Below are 18,556 nucleotides of genomic sequence, written 5' to 3'. Positions count from 1 at the left end.
CTATTGTAAATGTGGTTTTGTTATGCGGTTTAATTGCCATATAGATATTATTGTCTGTAAATTGCCTGTTCAAGTGTCTTGCCTACTTTTCTAGTGTGTTGATTTTTTTATTGTTAATATGCAGAAGTTAATTGTATTTGAATTGATTCCCCTTTCAATTACATATTGCAAATACCTTTTCTTCTCTGTGACTTGCTTTTTCAATGTCTTTTTTCTTTTATTTAAAGTTAATTTATTTATTTTGGGGGGGGGGGCAGGGAGAGAGAGAGAAAGAGACAGAGAAAAGGAGGGAGGGAGAGAGGGAGGGAGAGAATCCCAAGCAGCCTCTGTGCTGACAGCTCTCATGAATTGTGAGATTACAACCTGAATTGAAATTAAGAGTTGGGTGCTTAACAGGTTGAGCCACCCAGATGCCCCAACTTTCTCAATTTCTTAATGGAGTTTTTGATGAGGAAAAGTTTCTAATTTTAATTATAATCATATTTTTGCCTCTTTACATTTAGATCATTTCCTTTAAATTTATTTTTGTGGCTGGTTTGAGGTAGAAGTCAAGTCCTATTTTCTCTTCCAGCTGGATATCCAGTTGTTACAGAATCATGCTGAAAATTCCTCTCTTTGCCCACTGCTCTCAAATGGCATCTTTATCATAAATTAAGTGCTGTATATGTCTGTGTTTTGGGGGCCTACTATTACTTTTATTTGGGCTATTAATTTCTTCTTTCTAATTAAGCCACTATTTTAACTATTGTCATTTTTAAATTATCTATTAAGACAAGTTCTGTTTTTATTCCAGGAATCTTGACCTTGCCTTATTTCATACAAATTTTAGAATTACTCTGTCAAGTTTGACACACAAAAAATAATTGTTGGGATTTTAGTTGGAATTGCATTCAATCTATTGTTAAGTATATTTTTAAAGAATTAGTATGCTTAAAATATTGACTTTTTAAATCTGTGAACATAGTATATATGCTTCATTTATTTAGGTCTTTTTAATTTCTCTCAATCATATATGTCTTATACTTTGTAGTTAATTTGTCCTAGATGTTTTATGCAGTCAAATATTCTTATATATTGTCTAATTTTAAAACCTTATTTTCTTTTTGTTCCTTGAATAGAGTTTTTTTAAATATTGAGCTTGCCTGCAGCAGATCATAAACTCACTTATTAATTCTAATATTTTAAATAGGTTCTTTTGGATTTTCTATATAAAGAGCTATGTTTTCTCTGATCAAAGATAATATTATTTAATACTTTTCAAGCTTTACCCTTTTCTTTTTCATATTTTATTCAACTGGCTGCAATGTCCAGAGCAATGCTGAAAGAAGTGGGAAGAGTGGACATTCTGCTCTTATTCCCGAGTCAAAGGCAATACTGTCACCAATTTACTGTTAAAAATGCTATTTACTGTACTAATTTTTGATAAATATCATACATTAGATAGAGAAATTTATTTTTCTCTTGTTTTGCTGGGATTTTTAATCATAACTGGGTTTTGAATTTTATCAAATGCTTCCTATGTATCTATTGAGATTATCAGATTATTTAAATTTTTTTTAATGTTTATTTATTTTTGAGAGATAGAGAAACAGAGCATGAGCCAGGGAGGGGCAGAAAGAGAAAGAGATACAGAATCTGAAGTAGGCTCCAGGCTCCAAGAGCTGTCAGCACAGAGCCCCACATGGGGCTCTAACCCACAGACTGGAAGATCATGACCTGAGCCGAAGTCGGATGCTCAACCGACTGAGCCACCCAGGCACACAATTTTTCTGTTTTTACTTTGTTAATCTGATGATTTATATTGATTGGTTGTTTTTTCACAGATGTCATGTTCCAGAAGCAGAGCTGCTGCTTTCTTGGGCTTACTCTGGGACCTAGAGTGCCAGAGGATATTTTGTTTGTTCTCTACCCTTCCCTCTTTTAGAATGTCTCCCATGCTTCCATAGCAAAGTTCTTGTTGCACCCTTGTACTCCCAAGTGGCAGAGCGCTATTGCTTGTTACCAAGAATAGTGCTCCTGGTGGGTGCAGGAGGGTCCTGGGTTCCTTTCCTCCAGTCTTAACTTTAGACATGCCTTGTGCATCTGGAACTTGGGAGAATGGCTCTTTCCACATTCCTGCCCATTCCTCCCATGGTGCCCGCCCAAACTTTTACTTGTCTCTGTGGGGTTCTTTGGTGGAAGAGGTTCCTGTTCTTCCCCCAGTGGTAGCAGATCTCTGCTTTGTGTCCTAAAAGGCTAAGTGTTGCTTTGCATTAGAGAAGGGTCTTGGGAATCAGAAAAGATTTTGTGTTTTTGTGACACCAAAGTGCTTTTTCTGGTCTCCTGCCTTGACCTCAGTCTTTCTGCTAAGCAGCTGGTAGACGTCTGAAAAAAAAAAAAAATGCTTACACATGAATGCATATTCCTTTGTGTCTGGGTGATCCCAGGGTGTCTATATTGTTCTGGTGACCCATTCTGGCCTTCAAGTATTTGTTACAATTTTAGCTATTTTCTTCTTACCTTCTTTCATAATGAGCACCTGTTCCTCTCTTGTTCTATCAAAGGTGAAAAGGCTCATATGTCCTGTCTCTCCTCGGAATGGCTGTTACCCTTTGAAATTTGGTTAATCTCTTTGCCTTGCAAGTCCAGCTCCCTTATGAGCTCAAGAAAAGTTATTATTTTGTAGATTATCTGGCCTTTTCTTACTGTTAGGGTAAGAGCAATATTCTCTGGTGGCTTTTGACTTTCAAAGTATTAGAAGCAAAACTGCATTTTTTTCACATATATTTTAACTCAACTTTTCAAGTGTTCCAAAGCAAGATGAGTTTTTTCCTTTACATTACTTAGTCGGCAATTACTGGAGCCAGAAATCTCAAATTAATGCTATCTTCAGTAGTATTTCCACACAAAAGTGAGTTGTTGCTATCACTGTTTTGTGAGCAATTGAAGCTCAACGGATTATGCGTAACAAGATTTCATTGTTTTAAATAAGGTGAAGTTCAAGTTTTTTTCCTGCAAAAGGAACTCTGGCCAATGGCATTGTGGAGCTGGGATTGTGGTACCTTGTTCATTAGAGAATCTAGTCTCCTTCTGTAGTCCTGTTCTAGCATCTTGGTCATATGATTTCATCCTCAAGGGTTTTCCAGTGGTTTAACATGACTACTGGAGCACAGCCATCAGTTGTATTTGTATTCTATGCAGCAAGAATGGAAAAAAAAAAACACTGCAATAGCAAAGGGGCATGCTACCAGCTGATTTAGCTTTCTTCAAGGAAATTCTGTGTAAACTCTACCCAATATTTTCTACCTAAGCATCATTACTCTTTGTTGCAAAAGTAGCTGGTGTGTATAGTATTTTTTGCTGCACACACAATGGCTCTGAATATGTCCCTAGTAGGGGAGACGATGATAGCTATTTGGTGGGCTCTTAGCAATCTCACTCGCAATTAGAAGATGGGCAAAATGCATTCTGGTAATCTAATTTCTGAAGCAGAATGATGTGGGTTAAAATGCACAGATTCTATCATAAAACAGAGATGTTGATCTCTGGGTTCTGATCTCAGCTCTGCAAATTGCTAGTTATGTGACCTTGAGCCAAGGTTCTTATCCTAACTTGTTCTACTTTCTCAGTTGTAAAGGGGTATGATAATTAGTATCTTAAAACATTTTGGTGAAGGTAGAATATGATAATACATGCAAAGGGTCTGTCACATAGGAAAGGATCAATAAATAGTATGTTTTATATTACTCATCTTATATTAACATTAGATTCAGTTATTTAAGGGAGGACAGAGTTTATTCAAGCCTAATACTGATTGATAGGTCAGGAAGGCAATTTACCTTGTTTTTCTTGGATGAAGCTTTATCTTTTAGATGGGATTGAGAGTCTCCATTTCTACCCTTTAAATATATCATTTTTATACTTTGAACCATAGTGAAATATTGCTCAAAATTTAGGTTTCTGAGAGCAGCACTTTATGTAATGTCGAACCAAGAGACAGATAAGATGACTTCCAGTTTGAATTCTACCATTAAAAGTTATGAAACTTGTGAAAGTCATTGTAACCCTCTGGACATCAGTTTTGTCAGCTGACAAAGCAGTTAGGTAGCTGAACTGACCTCCACCACCTATGTGACAGCTTTAAAGCACCATGATTCTATGCAGTTCTCCTTGCCCCAGACATAGCCTCTTGTCAAAAGAAACATCCTAAAGATCTTCAAATAAAATGATAAAGACTTAATTACTTGAATCGAAGTTGAATTTTTACAGGAACTGGCTTTGTTGTGAAGTTTTGCCAGTTCTGAAATGAAAAATAGGTATGAACTGAACAACAACATGGTGTTGTATTTAGAAAACTGGCTTCCAGTTCTGGTTGTGGAGATTGCTTGCTTAGAGAAAGTGTGTCACTTTGGGAAAGTCACTTAAATTCTCTGTGCCTTAAATTGCTCATTTATAAAATGGGCAATATATATTAAGGGCATGATGAGGATCAAATGAAATAAGAACAGTGTGAAAGTACTTTGAAAAATTGCATAATTTCAATGCTAAACCCTTTAAAAATTTTTTTAATGTTTATTTATTTTTGAGAGAGAGAGAGAGAGAGACAGAGAGAGAGACAGAGAGAGAGAGAGAGAGAATGAGCAGGGGAAGGGCAGAGAGGGAGACACAGAATCTGAAGCAGGCTCCAGGCTCCAGCTGTCAGCACTGAGCCCAATGAGGGGCTCAAACCCATGAACCATGAAATCATGACCTGAGCTGAAGTTCGAGGCTTAACCAACTGAACCATCCAGGAGGCCCCTCAATGTTAAGCTCTTTAGAAAGTCCAGTGGGTAAAGAACAGAAAAATGCCCACATTCTGTAACATGGAGATTGTACAATAAAACGTTATAAATAAAATGCAAGGAAATAAAGTGACTAAGGACCTCTGTTTTATTTTACTTTTCATTATTTTGTTAAGTTTATTTATTTCTTTTGAGAGAGAACCAGAGAGTGTGAGCAGGGGAGAGGCAGAGAGAGAGGGAAAGAATCTCAAGCAGGCTCCCTGCTACCAGCACAGAGCCTAACACAGGACCCCAACCCAGGAAAGTGTGAGATCATGACCTGAGCCGAAATCAAGAGTCCGATGCTCGGCTGACTGAGCCACCCAGGTGCCCCAGACCTCTCTTTTTAACTTTATGTTACATTTTGCAAATCTATTTTTCTGTACACATTACGTTGTAGGATGTTATTGGTCTTAGACACTTCAGAAACCAGACTAGCAAGGCATATCTATGTCTTTGTGCATGAAGTGTCTTCTTGAGATATATTTCTGGATGTGATCTTTGTATCTGAGGCATTCCGCTTCGTTCCAGTGTGGCTGAAGCGAATAGCAAATCTTTTGCAGTGTGTGGCTATTAGTGCTGTCTGCTCTCCTCAATTTGCCCATCTGAATTGACAGTTAAAGCTCCTTTTCTATAAATAGCAAGTTATTAGTTAAAGCATGGTTGCCATATGGCCAAATAGTCTCTATTGTTAAAGTGATTAAATGCAGTAGCGATGCCCAGTCTTTAAGAAGATACTATGTTCTGTGATAAAAGCCTGGGGATTATTTTTATTCCCAAACTAAAATGTATCAAGCTTATATAGCCTCTGTTTCTATATGTGTATGTATATTTATTCATCTTGTCACTACTTTTTAAAACTCTCAAAAAATGCCATATGTATATTAAAGTGTGCAAAGTGCACTAATATTAAGTATACAGATTGATATATCTGTACTTTTTACATAGCTATACACTTGTGTTACTACTACCCAGACTAAGATATAGAACCAATTCCCAAGAAGTTCCCTGTACTTCTCTCCCTGTCAATAACCTTTTGGTTTTTAATATTTAAAAAAAAATTGTCTTTATGCTAATAAGCTTCCAAAAAGTAATTAAGTATTTTGAAGCACAGTTCCAATCTTATAAATTTGCTGGAAGTATTAACAATTATGATGACAAATAAAAACCTCTGTACAATGCTGAATAATGCAATAAACTATAATAATGATATTGTAAGTAATAAACTTCACTAGATGCTCACTGAAATCAAACAGAATTGCAAAGCGGAAACCTCATACAGTTCTATCCAAATCCCCCACCTGCGAACCAAAAAATAGAGCTGCCACACAGGCTGGTGAATGTTCTATTGGTCATGTTGCCAGGCAACCTCAGTCAGTACTGGAGACACCCAATTGAGCAGCAAAGACTCAGACTAGAAGGTATCTTGGAAACAGAAGGGTCCAGCTGAAGGAGAGGAAGGGAGGAGGGAGACAGAAAAATAAAGAGTGCCACTTGAACATTTATACATATTGGTCATGACCACAAACAATATTTTTCCTAGCAACATGCAGCTAGTTTAGAGTGAAATTCTTGGGGTTTCTACTTCCTTCACTGCGTTTTCTCCCTCGCTGCGTCTACAGGTATGAGTGCAAAGGTTTGGTAAGATGCATCATCATTAAGTCATTTTCAGCACATTCAAGCCATGCTAACTATAAGTTCGTTGAGATTTGAATCAGACAGTATTATATCTGATTTGTCATGCTTAAAACAATCTCACTTTTAAATTGATATACTTTCTTTAAAAAAGATGGAAAATACAACATGAAATCCTCACCACCTGGAGTTAATCCTCTTCTTGGAAAGTAAAAGTAAAAAGGAAGAGTGAGGGAGGCGTGCCGAAGTCCTCTGGGAGGGCGTCAGAGGAGGTGCTGCCCACCAAGAAGATGGGGCAAAAATCTGGGATGATGACCTCAGCTGAGCCCTCTACTCTGAGATGCAACTTTCATGTATTTTTCTAGAAATTTGTCTTCCATTCTCCACAGTTCTCTTTTTTTAAGTTTATTTATTTTTGAGAGAGAGAGACAGAGAGAGCGTGAGTGGGGGAGGGTCAGAGAGAGAGGGAGACACAGAATCAGAAGCAGGCTCCCGGCTCAGAGCTTTCAGCACAGAGCCCAACACGGGGCTGGAACTCACAAACCCTGAGATCGTGACCTGAACTGAAGTCAGACACTTAACCAACTGAGCCACCCAGGCTCCCCCATTCTCCTCAGTTTTATATAAAAGCTTTTCTACTTTACTATGCTCTACTCTCCTTCTTTCTTAACTGCTGACATACAGGGAAAACAGCCTCCATGAGCCAGGAAGCTCCTGCTAATTTACCACTACCCACACATTCTTTCATTCTTCCCTTCTGATGCTTCTTCCTCTTTAAGCCAAAGCCTTCACGCATGTTCTGGATCTTGTACCTGTGTATGTTCTAAAAGCCCTGACTCAAAGAAGTATTTTCTTTCTTCTGCATCTTTAGCCTTCTTCCTCTCCCCTGATTTCCTGATTTCTTCCCATCGGCATTAGACATGTCAAAGGATCGTTCCCCTTATAAACAAACCTGCATCCGTGCACAAATCCTCCCTTTATTCCAAGTCCACCTTCACCTACCCGGGAACTCTTGTCTCTACTCATAGCTAGACGTTTCCCAGAATATGTATATTCTCAGTCTTAAATCTGCATCCTCCACTCACCCCAGACCATACCGGGCACTTGCTTTTTCTGTTTGTCTGAAATTGTTCTTTCTAAGGCCACAAAAATTAGTTCTGGGGCTGTCTAGAGAACATATGTTTTTGATCTCTTGGCATAACTTTGTACCATTGATCACTTCCTCTCTTTTAAAACATTCTTTCTGTTGGAATTTACAATGTTGTGTGCTCCTGTTTTTGTTTTTGTTTTTCTTTCTTCCCCGGATAGCCCTTGCCCATTCTTACCTGTGGGCTTACCTTTCTTTTAAATTGGTACTCTATAAGGTTCTTTGTGGCACCCTCTTTTTTCTTCCCCTCACACTCACACTCTCACTGAACACATTTGTCCAACTTCCATGGCTTTAGTTAACGCTGGTTTGCTGACTCCCCCAGCTTTCCCTCTCCTGAAATTCGTTTTATACTCACCTGCCTTGGCGGCTCCACCTGTGTGTCCCGCAGGAGCCTTTGGATCATCAGTCTACCAGCAAATTTATGCATGCTCCTATTTTTTTATAGTAAACTTAATTTTTCAAAGTATAAAAAAGTGATGAAATGCATAAAGAACAAAATAAAAATAAAATCAGTACTCTCTTTTAAAACTTTAAATATTTTTTTTTACAGAAAAGTCACATAATTGGATATTTCTCTACTTTGTACACAATTATTCTTACTCTCTACAGAAAGGCTGTTTCTTAACTTTTCATCTGGTGATGAGGTGATGGCAAACATCAAAATCCTGCTTTTAACAGAATGGTAGTAAACATGCCTCAGTGATTTAAGTTGAAAGCGGTGCATTGGTACATAGCTCTGACACTCGGTTATCGGGAATGTACAAATGTCTTTTTATTCAAAAATATAAAATAAATTATCCAGAAGCATGGACAATGACTGCGGTAAAGCATTACATTGTTGTCAACTGAAACCAGTAAATGATGGTTATAGTGATTTTCTTAAATAACAGCGAGCCTTTTCTCCGGTCATTTCCCTCATCTGACTTTTCTGAAGTTATTGTTGAGGACCTCTGCCTTGAGTGCCCTCTCACAGTTCATTCATAATGGTAAAGCACTATTCTAGGAATTAGAACATGCCACCTCCCACACCACCTCCCCTTCCACCCATTCTGCCCATTCCAGGGTCCTTCTCTTTAGGAATTCCGGTGGCCACAACTTCCGCTGTAGTTAACTGAGAGGCCACCGCAGCAGGCTTCAGTAAAGCAGTTTTAACAACTGTAGTTGGATCAGCGATTCCTTTTTCAACCATATTCACAAAATCTCCTTGCATAGCATTATAACCAACTTCTGAGGAACTTTTGCATAGTTTTCACAACTATCAATGGTCCTTCAACACCTGCATTTTCAGAAATGGTCATTGCGGGAATTTTGAGTATTCTCTTAATAATGTCTGTACCAATTTTCTGATCTTTGTTAGCTGGAGTTATGGAATCCAAGGCTAGAATGCACTGAAGCAGGGCACAACCCTCTCCCAGAACAGTGCCTTCTTCAACAGCAGCTCGTGTAGCATTGAGGGCATCTGTAATTCCTTCTTTCCACTCACTTCAACATCATTTGTCTCACCAACCTTCAGCACACCTGCTCCATCTGAGAGTTTTGTCAGATATTCACTCAGTTCTTCCTTTTCATATTCACTAGTTGTGCTATCTAACTGCTCAGTGATTTCTTGAATACGTTTTTTATTGTGAGCCTTGTCATCTTTCGTCATGATGACCTCTCCTAATTTTCCTAAGTTGTGAGGATGAACATCTTTGAGATTTATTTTATTTTATTTTTAAATTTTTTTTAACGTTTATTTATTTTGGGGACAGAGAGAGACAGAGCATGAACGGGGGAGGGGCAGAGAGAGAGGGAGACACAGAATCGGAAACAGGCTCTAGGCTCTGAGCCATCAGCCCAGAGCCCGACGCGGGGCTCGAACCCACGGACCGCGAGATCGTGACCTGAGCTGAAGTCGGACGCCCAACTGACTGAGCCACCCAGGCGCCCCAGCATCTTTGAGATTTAGAGACAATCCTTCTTCTCCCAACACTGCACCATCAGTAGCAACAGCCACATCTTTAAGCTGGTTCTTTCTATTGTCACCAAAACCTGAAACTTTGACTTGCTACAACCTGAAGACCAACTTTTAGCTTATTCAAAACCAGTGTACTCAGAGCTTCTCCATTAACATCTTCAGCATTTTATGACCAAAGGCTTATGATGAGCGTTGGCAATTTCAAGAGCAGGTACGATGGACTGAACATTGGAAATTTTCTTTTTGCTCAATACAACATAGGCATCTTAGAATTTACATTTCTGACCTTTTTATGTACTAACAAAGTTTAGAGAATTATAACGTCGATCAAACTTCATGCCTTCAGTAATTTCTAATTCATCCTTTAGTGTTTTTCCATCCGTTACTATAATGACACCCTTTCTTCCAAACCTTTTCATTGCATCAGAAATGATGTTGCCAATTCCTTTGTCTCCATTTGCAGAAATCATAGCAATCTGAGCAATTTCTTCAGGGGTATTCATGGATTTAGACTGCTTCTTAGTTTAGCAATTACAGCATTAACAGCTGACATGACACCTCTCCTGATTTCCATAGGATTAGCACCTTTGCTAATCTTCTCGAAGACTTCTTTGGCAATAGAGCGTGCCAGGACACTGGCAGCAGTAGTGCCACCTCCAGCCTCTTCAATTGTGTTATTGGCAAAATCCTGAACAAATTTAGCACCAGTATTTTTATATTTACCTTTTAAGTCAATGGACTTTGCAACAGTCACACCACTTTTTTTACTCTGGGATTTCCCCAACTCTGTTCAGTAATCACTGTTCTTCCCTTTGGCCCCACAGCAATGGCTACAACATCTGGTAAAAGGTCTACACCTTGAAGCATTAAGGCTTGGGCATTCACACCAAATTTTACGTCTTTGGCATAGGCCTGAGTGAGATGAGGAGCCAGTGTTGTGGACACTGGCCTCATTTGGTGAAGGACTGTAATGGAAGCAGTTCTGCGGGGCAACGGCAAAGCCCGTGGGCCGTGAGGCAGGCCACTGGAAGTGAGTCAAGGCACCAATACTCTTAACAGTGGCGTTGGCCCCAGAAATCTTAATCTTGAACAGGTCTTTGATTTTATCTGGAATTGCTGTATTATAAGCTCAGTGAAGTAAGTTGTCCCACATCTAGCAAAGGGCTGGAAGCATATAGGTACTTCACTTTGCCAAATGAGAGAAATAAATAGCTTCTATTTGAATAAATCTTAAATGCTTCTTTTTGAGTTGTATTAACAAATTATTTTGTTCATAATATTAATCACAATAATAGTGATAGCTAACATGTACTGATTAGTTACTGTGTCCCATTTCCTCTGATTCTCATTCTATGTACATAACTTTACCATGCCCTTACAAGCAGGTATTGTTCTTATTGCCATTTTGTAAACCTGGGAACAACTGGGGTTAGCCTGGGCAAATTAATCTCTGCAGTATCTCCAAATGAAACGGTGGTGGAGGTGAGGACTTAAATCAAAGTCTGTGTAATACTCCTAACCATACTATATTGTGATGAAGTTTAGAGAAAAATAAATGAAACAAAACACCCCAACACTTTATGTATTTCTGTCTCTTTGGTACCAATATTTATTGTTGTGATACCTGTGCTGTTATTTCAGCATCTCAGTACTCGCACTTGATTGGCCCATGACTATAAACACAGTCTTTCTTAGGTGTTAAAATTACCATTTTGGTTTGGTTTGAAATGAAGAAGGAACTGAGAATATACAGTCAGGCCTGGAATAAGAGAAAAGGAGTTTCTGTAAAATGGCAAGTGGAGATGATGGGAGAACTTTGGGATAGCCAGGGGAGATGGTGTCATCTCCACAGAAGAGGAAGACAAGAACTGGAAAGTTGGGGAAAGAATGGAAGAAACATCTGATGATATATCCCGCAGAGCCGATTTCAAATTGAAGTGAAAATTCCTGGTTAGGTGATTTTTATAAGTTAAAAAAAAAAAAAAAAAAAAAAAAAAGGAGGAGACTATGGAGAGGAAATGAGATGAGTGAAAAATGAATCTAAAAATATGGTGAAGAGAAATAAGATTTAAATATGATCAAGGAGAAATATAATTGAATAAAATGAGAAGAGTGGGAATAACCAGGAATTAAAAATGGCGTAAAGAAAAAGATCCAATACATCAGTAATAGGCTTCATTGATTCAGATTGCTGCCTTTGTAGGTATCTGCCAGAAATGTGGAGCAAAAAGAAAAATAAAATGTTGATTACTGTTCTGCGCTGGGGTGGAGCTCTGAATGAATGTGGGACATCTGAGCATCTTTATACTGATTGCATTTTTTTTTTTTTTTTTTTTTTTGCAGCAGAGGAATCATACTAGCATTTTCTTTCTCAGTTTGAACAATGTTTCATTCTGCAGAAATTAATAGATAAGACACGTCGTAATGGAGCACACTCACTGATTTGTTTGGATGTCAATCAGTGGTTAGAATGTATTTACTAGGATTATCAAAATCAAAAGAAAACATTATAACCATCCAGCCACATAAAGTATAATCTTCCCATGGGGGAACCAGATGTTATTGATATTGAAGCATTATACTTTTGCTATTTGAGCTATAAAACTATAAAACCTTTGCAGAAAATTTATGAACTATTTGCTTTTAGAATTTGAACTTTGACTCACAAATAAACTGTAATAAGAAAAAATGTCCATTAATAACTCATTGTTTCTCACTGCAATATTGTAAACTACAAAAATCTTATTTCTAGAAAAGATATCTAACAATTGAGGCAAAATTAAGTAGGATGGTAATCATTTCTCTCCTGCCCCCCACTGTTCTCCAGCCTCCCACCATATTCCACATAGCTCATTTCTGGTAAATAATTCTGAAAGAAAAATTATTTCCAGAAGTTGATTTAATTGACAATGACTGGCACAAAGTGATAAATGGACATACAGTTTTTGGTGACCTAGAGACTTAGTATTATTTAATTATTGCATTAAAATGAGAATTAAGGTCATTTAAAATAGCATTTTTAGATTAGACATTTAAAAACAGACCATAGGATAGATTATATTTGTTGTACAGTACATCTTTTACATTTTTTTTGTCTCAGTGGAAACAAATAATATGGGTGCTTGCTTTTAACAGGGAGTTTTTGCTCGTGGTAATTTGCTTTTTGAATCTAATCATTCTGTCATTAACTCAATAATGATTTTTTTCAGATTACAGGATACTATTGATGGAGACCACGTTTTCTGTAGCAGCAATCACTGTAGTTCTCAGGCACTTTATTTAGCATGCCATTTTAATCTAAATCATATAGAAGGGAAGAGCCTTTTGGGGCTCAAGTAGGTATGTCTTTAATATATTAAAGTTTCCTTACATGAGCAACATAAAATTCATTCATTTGTTTCTTCTTAGTTGAATTTGAGGAAATATAGGTTGCAACAGTGAGAGTGATTAGAAGTGAGTAGTCTTCTTCAGGAAACCATCAAAATCCTCAGAGGAGGACACAGGCAGCAACCTCTCTGACCTTGGCTGCAGCAACTTCTTACTAGGCACATCTTTAGAGGCAAGGGAAACAAAAGCAAAAATGAACTATTGGGACCTCATCAAGATAAAAAGCTTCTCACAGCGAAGCAAACAATCAACAAAACTGAAAGGTAGCCTATGGAATGGGAGAAGACATTTGCAAATGACATATCTGATAAAGGGTTAGTATCCAAAATCTATAAAGAATTTCTCAAACTCAACACCCCCAAAACAAAGAATCCAGTTATAAAAAGGGCAGAGGACATGTGTAGACACTTTTCTAAAGAAGACATACACATGGCTGACAGACCTATGAAAAGATGCTCAATATCACTCGTCATCAGGGAACTAAAAACCAAAACCACGATGAGATACCACCTCATTCCTATCAGAATGGCTAAAATTAACAACACAGGAAACAGAAGGTGTTGGTGGGATGCAGAGAAACCCTCTTGCACTGGTGTCGGGAATGCAAACTGGTGCAACCACTCTGGACAATAGTATGGAGCTTCCTCAGAAAGTTAAAAATAGCACTGCCCTACAATGCAATGATTTTACTACTAGGTATTTTCCCAAAGAATACAAAAATACAGATTTGAAAGGATACATGCACCCCAATGTTTACAGCAACACTGTCAACAGTAGGCACACTATGGAAAGAGCCCAAATGTCCTTCAACTGATGAATTGATAAAGAATGTGTGGTATATGTACACATTGGAATATTAGCCATCACAAAGAATGAAATCTTACCATTTCCAATGATGTGGTTGTGGAGTGTATTATGCTAGGTGAAATAAGTCATAGAAAGGGAAATACCATTTGATTTCACTCAAATGTGGAATTTAAGAAACAAAACAGATGAACATATGGGACGGAGAAAAAGAGAGAGGGAAACAAACCATGAAAGGCTCTGTAAGATAGAAAACATACTGAAGGTTGATGGAGGGATGTGGGTGGGGAATGAGCTAGATGGCTGATGGGTACTAAGGAGGGCACTTATTATGATGAGCACTGGGTATTGTACATAAGTGATTGACCACTGAATTCTACTCCTGAAACCAATATTCCACTGTATGTTAATTAACCAGAATTTAAATAAAAATTTAAAAAGAAAAAAAAAAAAGAAATGAGTAGTCTTCCCCGATTTCAATCATTGCTTTTAAATACTGGTCCTGATGGTTTTGGGAAGGTATTTATTTGGAATAAAAACCACAAATGCAACCAAAAAAAGATAGTTCCTGAGTCCTGCATGAGACTCAGGTTTGGAAAGTTAGCTAGTTTCTTGAAAGGAATGTAGAGTTTTAATAGAATTTTATGTGGGGGCTAACTTTTATCTTTCCAAAGTCACATAGATTCTGTAACAGTAGACAGTTTTGGAAACAAAAAAGAGAAATCTGGAAACAGAATGCTTAAATCAGCCTTAATTTTAATAGGGAGTTCTGCCCTCCTTTTCCTTCTCACTTACTGTCTTTTGTGAAATTCTTTTGACAGTCCTTTGGGTCTGTTCTCTCTATGTGTTACATTTCATCATAGCTCCGTGTGTGCTCATACACTCACGTATACGTATGCACAAATATCACATCACTAAGAATTTAATACTTTATCACTATTACATGGTAATTTTCTTACTTTCAGGCAAAACATATATTTTGCCATCATTCAGTTAATATATACTATTTCTGGATAATTTGAAAATTAGTAAAAATAATGGGAGGAATGAAAAAAATCCACACATTTGCCTCTGTTCTTTCTAGTACTTTTATAAGAAAAAGGTAAAAAAAATAGTTGTGATTATAGTCTATAAACAAGTGTGTATGTTAAATTGTTGAATTTTACAAGTATCATATAAGCTTTTTTCATGTTATTACAAAATTGCATAAGTTTCTAACAGCAGCATAATATTCTGTCAATTAGTTACGTATCTATTTTGAACTCCTTTTAATAAACAATGATGTGATACCATCTCCCTGTATAAAGCGTCTTCTGTCTTATAGGGCTTTTAAAGAGAGTTTTCCAGTAGAGAAATTATTGGTTCAAAGTATATGATTATTTTTAAGAAAATAGGTAATAGAGTTATACTTATTTCTAATAAACCACATTTTTCCCAAGAAGTTTCTATCATTTTACATTACCCACAAAGTAAAAAAGGACCCACTTCATCCCACCTTTGCTGATATATAATTTTGTCAAAACCAGTATTTACTTTTTATGTACAGTTATCCAGTTAGCACAATCCTTAATTGAATTAATAGGTAGTTTTCCCTGAAGACAAGGAAAATGTTGCTTTGTTTTTGGTCTGCTTGTTCATTTGCTTGTACATTAATGGTAATCTCTGCTCAACTTTTATATCTTGAAAAAAGTTATATCTTTCCCTTTCTCATGTGTTTTTGGGAAGTTTCCCTAATTTATAATACTTCTATGTTTTCTGTTATTGGATTATATACTCCATTATATTAGATTCCTTTATATTGATTAACAAGTTACACTCTTTAGCAATTTGATAAGACAAGATTACTTTGCTGATACGAATACGAATTTTCATTCTTTGGGTATCTACTAATTTTACTTTACTGTTAATTAATTGGAGACTAATTAATCAATATTCTGATTTTTAATTCTTTATTTATGTCTTCCCTCTAATTGCCTGTCTTTTAAAGCCCTTAATTTATGATTAATAACTTTGCCAGGAAGGTTGCAGGAAATAAACAAAACATAAACTGAAGATGCAAATCAATGTAATAACTAAGTATATGGTAGCTTTATTACAGTGGACTTTTTTTTTCCCCTTGGAGTGGAGGACTGAATATTTTACCTGTTATTTTTGGAAAGAGTGGGCATTTCTTTCACATATCAATTATGCTTAAAAATTCACTATATTAAAATATTCAAGCAGGCAAATAAAATTTTATTTACATTTATGCAGCTCTAAGGTAAAATTTCAGAAAGCTCTAACCAATTTTCTAGAGTTTTCTGTGATCAAATCTCTTTTCCTTTGTGCTGCTAGGGTCCTTTTGTGCCCTAGAGTTCTGGGCTTTTCTTTGACTCCCCCCCCCCTTTTATTTTGTATCCCACAGATTGCCAGCTGGAGCAGAGTGATTCTGATATAAATTTAAAGATAATTTAATATTATTTTTCATTATATTCTCCAAATAAATGCCTCTGTTTTGGAAAGAAAGCCTAGAGAAGAAATAGCCTCTGTATGCTCCCCATTTCAAATAAGGAACACTTGTAATTCATTCCTTACACCTTTGGTTATGAAGAATTGAAAAGCCTTAAGGCCAGCTAGGAAGCTGAGGTTAAGGTTTTCTAATGGTTTGATATCTCAGTGGAAACATTTATTTTCTTTTTAATCATGTGATTTATGGCAGAAGATGGCCAGCTCACTGGCAGATGTCTGCTGGGAACTGTCTAAATGCTCTAGTGTTGTCTTAAATCTCTAGGTTTTATATCCAGTTGAACATTTTGGATTTCTGTTTTTCCCTCTTGGTAACTATTAATGAACAAGGTTAAACTACTGGTATGCCATTTTATAAGATGAATACTGAGCTGTCATTAAATACCTGAAACAAATAAATGATGAACAATTTTTAGGTTGATGAATACACTTTTTAAAACTATTGAATTTCATTATCTTTTTGAAGGTCATATATACTTTTTACAAGCTTTCTTTATGAAGACTTAATTTCATTATGTTTTAATGATAATCTATTGCTTGTAAAGTCTCATTAACATATATTTTAGGCTTTGACATTTGTAACATTTTCATAAAATGTATATTCCTATACTCAACCATGACTAAAAAGACCAGTGTGTAACAGACAGTCTTAACAAGTGGCATCTGCCTTATAAATATTCTATATAGAGTTTCACTCTTCTTTCAATCTCTCTATGCTCAATAATTCCATTTTTTTTTGCTGCATTGTCTCACATTAATAATTGCATATAATAACTACATTAAAAAGAGTTTCACATATTGGAATCATTCCTAATGTTTCACATATCTCCGTTCTTATCTCTACTCCAATAGTCTTCTGTGACTCCCCTACTGGGTCCCAAACCAGAAGGCAGGGCTTATGTCTTTCTATATCTTTTATGTTTCATGCCAAGCACATTGATGGCATCTGTGTAGGCACTCAATTGTAACTGTAGGATAAATTAAAGAAATACTTAAATTTTTCTAACTAGGTTAATAGTTTTATGCTGAAAGTAATACATGCTTATATTAAAATTCAAACCTACGAAAGACTATAAATCAGTTCCACTCTTGAGAAATTATCAAGGTTTAGGTGACAAATGAAATAGCAGTCAGACTGCCAGCCACAAGAGCTGGTTCACTTGAGCAGGCCATGTAATTATTTTGCCAGGCTCTGAGGCTGGATTGAGGTGACAGGGAGAACGTGAACTGTCCCCACCCCTTTCCTCCATCTCTTGGAATGCAATCTGTTTTCTCCCCAGGTGTCAAGGTTGTTAATCTCCCTTGAAAGCCATGAAATTTGTTGTGTCTTAGCTCAATAAATATAGCTGCATCTCTGTTTTCAATTATCTCCTACTATGATCCAGACCTTTCATATGGAAGAGGTAAATGTAAAAAGGAAGAAGACATTTTTACAAAATTACAGATTTCCTTCATGTTGGCTCACATGCGCCACCGTAGGGGCATTCAGTTAGCAGCAGGCACAACCAAGAGCTTCTTGCCCTATGCTCTGGCACCATGTTGATCAAGAGGAAGATGACCCAGAATTAAATTTGAATACTCTAGTCCCCTTTTGTCTGGGCTGTTACCTAAAGGTATACTAGTCAGGCTGGCTTGGGGTTCTTACTACGGCCAACAAAAAAAAATGCGCTATGACTGGGTGGAATCCCGTATTTTCAGAATGGTTTTATGGAATTTCCTACCCCTTTCATTAGTAGGTGGTCAATAAAAGACCCCTTTTTGAGGAAAGGCCAAATTTAGTAAGCCAACTTCCTTGTTCAGGTGGGTGGACCGGGAGTTGATTAGAAGGTTGGTTAGGTATCTTTTCTTCGGTCATTTTTTGAGGACATCATTCCAACAGTCAGCAAAAAACTTTGAATGGTAGGAAGTGTAGAAAATCCATCTGATACCATGATTATCATTCCATTTTTGGGTGGCCTTTGTGACAAAAGACATACCATTGTCAGACTGCAAATGGCCTGAAAATAAGAAAACATGACCCACTTTAGTTTTGTGGGCCACAGTGGTGTGGCCATAGGTGGCTGAATGGACTAAGACAGCAACACTGTAACCTGAGACCAGGTAGGGCTGTGACTTGCGTAGGTTGGTAACTTAGGTGTCTGTACCAAACACCGCCGTATTCAAACAGAGCTGTTCAGAATGGATAACTCTACATAGACAGAAATTACATTAGTGGTTACCTAGGGCTAGAGTCCATGAGAACATTAGGAGATTATAGCAAAGGGGAACTGTTTGCTTTTGGGGTAACAGAAGTGTTCTAAAATTGTGCATAGCTCTGTG

General features: G+C 37.1%; 1 protein-coding gene and 1 pseudogene across 4 annotated transcripts in view; one reads left to right on the top strand and one right to left on the bottom strand.

The window, feature by feature from the left end:
• Window positions 1-18,556, top strand: part of GALNT13 (polypeptide N-acetylgalactosaminyltransferase 13) — a 541,337-nt gene that overhangs the window by 43,333 nt on the left and 479,448 nt on the right. The window lies entirely within an intron of this gene.
• On the bottom strand, window positions 8,591-10,495 carry LOC132670983 (60 kDa heat shock protein, mitochondrial-like; annotated as a pseudogene).

Source organism: Panthera onca, chromosome C1, assembly GCF_046562875.1.
Source record: "Panthera onca isolate mPanOnc1 chromosome C1, mPanOnc1 haplotype 2, whole genome shotgun sequence".
Lineage (NCBI taxonomy): Eukaryota > Metazoa > Chordata > Mammalia > Carnivora > Felidae > Panthera > Panthera onca.
Note: the sequence above shows the minus strand (reverse complement) of the source record. Positions and strands in the feature narration are given on the sequence as shown.